This window comes from Lissotriton vulgaris, chromosome 2_1, assembly GCF_964263255.1.
Source record: "Lissotriton vulgaris chromosome 2_1, aLisVul1.2, whole genome shotgun sequence".
Classification (NCBI taxonomy): Eukaryota; Metazoa; Chordata; class Amphibia; order Caudata; family Salamandridae; genus Lissotriton; species Lissotriton vulgaris.
The window spans coordinates 938,641,481-938,646,622 of NC_141687.1; the positions used below are offsets into that span (position 1 = coordinate 938,641,481).

At 44.7% G+C, this 5,142-nt stretch overlaps 1 pseudogene; it reads right to left on the reverse strand.

Moving 5' to 3' along the window:
• Positions 1 to 867: 867 nt before the first annotated feature.
• Positions 868 to 1,038, reverse strand: LOC147731431 (U2 spliceosomal RNA; annotated as a pseudogene).
• Between the last annotated feature and the right edge of the window lie 4,104 nt (positions 1,039 to 5,142).

Below are 5,142 nucleotides of genomic sequence, written 5' to 3' on the forward strand. Positions count from 1 at the left end.
CGGTCAAACGCCTTTTCCTGGTCCAGGCTGACCAAGGCCGTCGGGACCTTGCGGCCCTTGACGTACTCGATCGTGTCCCAGATCAGGGCCAGGATGTCCGCGATTTGCCGGCCCGGTATACCGCAGGTCTGGTCTGGGTGGACTATCTTTGCTATCACTCTTTCTTTAGGCGGTTGGCCATTACCTTTGTGAGAATCTTGTAGTCCACATTAAGGAGAGAGATGGGCCTCCAGTTCTTGAGGTCTTCTCTCTCCCTTCTGTTTGTACAAGAGTGTTATCATGCCCTCCTGCAGGGATTGCGGCATACTGCCCTTGCCCGCCATTTCCTCGTAGAGGTCCAGCAAGTTCGGCCCGATCAGGTCCCACAGTTCGACATATAGTTCCACTGGGAGACCGTCATTCCCGGGTGTCTTGCCTCTCTTGAGGTTGTGGCGGCCAAGTGCAGCTCTTCCAGGGTGAAAGGAGCATCCAGGCCCTCTCTCTCTTCCGGACCCAGTGTCCTTGAGATGCCCTCCAGGAAACTGTCCACCTGGGCTCTCTCTGACGAATTCGGTGAGTAGAGTTCTCCGTAAAAGTCTGTTACAACTCTCATGACTTCCTCTTTCTCACTTTGGAGGTTGCCCTCCGAGTTCCGAAGCTCCACCAGCGGCGTGTGGGCTGAGTGAATTTTCGTAAAAGAAGAACAAATTGCATTTCTCGCCCTTCTCGAGGTTCTCAGTTCTGGCCTGGAAGATGATTTTCCTGGATTCTTCCCTAAAGTGCTCTGTGAGCCCTTTTTGGGTTTCCTCCAGGTCGTCATCCACGTCCCATACCCTGAGCTCAGTTCGTACAGTTGTTGCAGTTTGCTCTGCAGCATCCTGAACGTCCTCTTCTTTTCCCGTCGCGAAAATTTGCATAAATTTGCATAAAGCAAATTTACATGCTTCCAAGTCAAAGTCGTAGTTTAGTGCAAATCAAATTTCAACTGCGTTGAAACAGCGCTGTGAAACTGATAAGAACAGATACTACACTTGATCTAAGCCAAAAGGCGAATGGGAGGGGCTTAAGGGGCAGTGGAAAGGGAGCGGAATGAGGACTGGTAGGAGTACTAAGTAGGAGAAACAATGTTTTGTGAAATAATTCTTTTAGAAATTTCAAAAGTGTGATGAGAGAGTGTGTTCTTGATAGGATGCTCCTCACCATTCCCGACGGAGAGCACCTGGTCTCAACTTTTCATCGGAAAATATATTTATGGGGGGGGTAATACTCCAACCTCCCCCCCGCCACACACACCCCCCCCCTCCCCCTGAAGCTGCATTCTGGTACTTGTAACAATGCCTTTAACTAAATCGTAACCTTAAATCAGGAATGACATTGTAATGTAGGATTGGAGATTACTTTATAATGTCGGTTTGTGTTTCTACATTTCCATTGCACCAACTGCCTATTCGTTTGAGATAGTTTGTCAGTAAGAGAGTTAAATACATGGGGATACACCACTGAAAATGTTTTAAAATCTCTGCCCATCCAAAGCTGACAGCACAAAGACCATCCAGAAAGGGAACGCTTTATATAAATGTGCCTTCCAGGCCATGTAATCAACTTGTTACTTACTGGTAGTCTTAGTTACCCAGAGTCTAGGTCTTCCCCACCAGAGTCCGTGAAACTGAGTTTCGCTCTGGCACACAACAGGATTTTTGCAAAAGTAAAATTGAGATCACCAATATGCCTGTCTTTCTCTCCACTATCCTATCCATGTGAGCCATACCCAAGCAAAATTAAGCCGTCAACACAACACTCTCTGAATGCTGAGTTTATTAATTAAAATAGACAAAAAAATAATAGAAATTAAAAGCTGACAGCACTCAAAGCATAAGTCACAAAATCGCCCAATAAACACCTCCTGCCTTTAAGTGAGAATGAGACATGAATGTGTGAGTGGAGGCCCATGTTGCTGCATTGCATGTACCTCAAAAAGTGGAAAAGCCTCTCTTGCAGTGACCGTGGATTGTACCTAACAGCTGAACACCCTCTCCACGTTAAGCTAAACAAATGGCAAAACCAATCCATTTATTTAGTGTCAAGGAAGAGGGCTGTTTACTTTGCCCTTAAAGACTGAAAGTGGCAACAGAAAATTAATTTTGGGAAACACAGACGTTCTTTCATTCTAAATAGCCAAAGCCTCACATGTCCAACAAATGTAATATGTGCTCTACCCTGCCGGAATTCGAATGAAGTTCTGGCAATAATCAAACACTTAAGGAATTTTAGTCAAAGTCAGAGGATATGGACGCAAAACTGCAAATTAGGAAAGAACCGTAAAACAGGGCTCTTCATGCAACATAGATCCCGATTCTCCCACTGGATGTCCCAAACAAAATCCTACCTGAAACAGAACTTTCACAAACAGAAATTTGTGTTCTAACGTCCAAAGAGGGTCACGAGGAGGGACCCATAGGGCCTGAATAACTTAAGTTAAATCCCATGATGGTACAATTGAGTGAACCACAGGATGTTTTAGAAAAATACCCTTTAAGAGTCTAGAAACCAGACCGTCAAGAGACAAAATCTGTCCTCTGGAAACCTTAGCTGCTTCCTGCACTCTCTTGAGATTGGACACCTCTCGACTTATCAAAAGTCCACCTCTTTTAATCATAGTAGGATTGTACAAACGTGCCCCTCACCCCTTTGTCTCGACACCAGCTTTCAACATGTTGCCAGTGTAAACTTTTAGAGTGTCTGTTCTCATAGACTGCTGAATGCTTAAAGCCATGTCAGCTAAACCCCCCAAGCCTACAATGCTAACCTCTCAAGTTCCAAACCCCCAGCAGAAGCTACTGAGTGTTGGCTTGAGCAAGGATGGAAATAGGCATGGGGTGGGGAGACTGGAAATATCCAGGAAGGACAGCATGAAAGATAAACCTCAAGCACTTGTCATTGACATCTGGGTCAGCAAGGTACTACAAGCAACATTCTTCATCCCTGTCTTGACATTTTAAGAGAACTCTGGGAATTAGAGGGAAGAGGGAAAACATACAGATGCTCCCCATCTGTCTTCTATGCCCTGTGAGATGGAATTAAAGAACAAAACATATTGGCCTCTGTCTTAAATAGATCTTGTCAAGTCTGGCAGAATCACGAGGCAATCTCCTGAAATAGCTGAGGACGTAACCGCTTTGCTACTGACGAAGGGAAATTCCTGCTCAGGTGGTTGGCAGGTCTATTCTTTGCCTCCAGCAGATAAACTGCCATCAGACGAAGAAGACTTTCTCCCACCCATCACCAACTTTTTCATGCAAGAATTGGAGATTTTAAGAAATACCCAGGCAGTTGATGTAAGATCAGGCAAGCTGTTTGTCCATCCTTACAGAGACTACCTGCCCGTGAAGCAGAGGGGTAACATGAAGAAAAGCCTGAAAAATAGCAACCAAGTCCCTCCAATTGGATGATCTCATCTTCTTCTAAGACCAGAAATCCTGTACTCTAAACCCCCCAAAGATTGCTGTCCAAGTTCTGTTACTAGTTTCTATGATCAAAATGACCAGCAGAGAAAGGAAAAGGGGAACTGCCCTCCACAGCCTGCTCATCAGGAGACACCATTAGAGTGCTAGTCACATTTCTGACTGAACAGGGACTAGAAAATCGTAATCCAGAGAGTCTGGATTCCATCAAGCTAGAAGGTGCTGCACCAGAGATTGCAAGGGATATCAAGACCAGGAAATTACTACCAGAATTAAGTCAATTTCCACTTGTACCAAAGGCTACTTTCTGATAGATGCTTGATGTATATCATTTTTCTGCTTCTTCCTTGAGGCAAAAACTTTTGATCCACGTCTGTCCACAATAGGGCCCCAATAAGCTGAAGTTTCTGAATCAAAGTCAGATAAGTTTTCTCGATGTTTATAACCCAGTCGCAATGCTTGATTAGTTGATAAACCTCCTATACATCTTAAGGAGCCTTGAAAAAAAGGCTGCAGAGATTAGCCTATCATCCGAATAGGTAAACAATCTGATTTCCCTAGAATGGAACAATCCCACCAATGAGTTCAAGACTTTAGTCAATACCATTGCAGCTGACGAGAGACTGAAGGGGAAAATAGTGAACTGGTAATGTTGATCCAGGACGCAGAGTCAATTAAACTTTCATGTATCTTGATATGTCATGATTTGAAGACAGGCGTTCTTCATATCCAGAGATGCCAGGAAATCCCCCGGGAAGTATCCATAGAAGAATGGATTGGAAAGTCTGAATGCCACATGGGTAATGAAACTGTTGATATCTTTCAGATCCAGTATTGGAAGGAACTCTCCTGATTGCTTCCAAACCAGGAAAAGACTGGAATAACCTCCTCGGCCTTTCTCTGCATCAGGCACCAGCATAATTGTTGCTTTTTTTAGAAGTAGCTCTTGGACACCACTAAGGTACCTTAACCCGGTGTGGGCGTTTTCGTGCGCGGGTGGGGAGCCATCGGCCAATGGCCGACGGCAGCACTGGGAAGGTAGTGCTGCCGTCGGCCATTGGCCGACGGCAGCAGGGAAGGAGTTAAAATATCATACCAAAATCAACTTGCAGTGATGTAAACATTCAAACTACAATGGCCCATGGGGAATGCTGGGCTAGCCAAAATACAAGATTCAGAAATCGAAAACCTTAAAAAATCACTTCTTAGGAACCAGTGGCTTAGGGACTCCATGATCTTTAGATTCTTGATATGTGATGCTTTGTTCATGATAGAGACCTGAGGCCAGTGGTTTTGGCCACCGGGGTATATCTCTTGATGTTGATTGAGTGTTGTGGACCAACAAATCACTTGTGCGCATAAAGCAACTTATTGTCCAGCCAATAAGTTATGAATCCAACTAGGGATTGTGATGTTTGGTTGTTGAACCCTTCACAGCAAGGCAGGATCAGAGGAATACTTTTCACAGCAACCACGGTGAAGGTAGCTGAGGACTGACTCATGGTCACACAGGTTTAGCAGATGATTCGTGGGTATCCAGAATGTTGTACAAAAAAGGGTGGTTCTTTGCTAATAGAAATGCATAAATGTATGCATGCAAGTGTGTTTCTTGAGCAGAGACCTCACCATCTATCAATCAATCAATCAATACATTTATAGAGCTCGCTACTCACCTGCAAGGGTCTCAAGGTGCTGAAGGGAG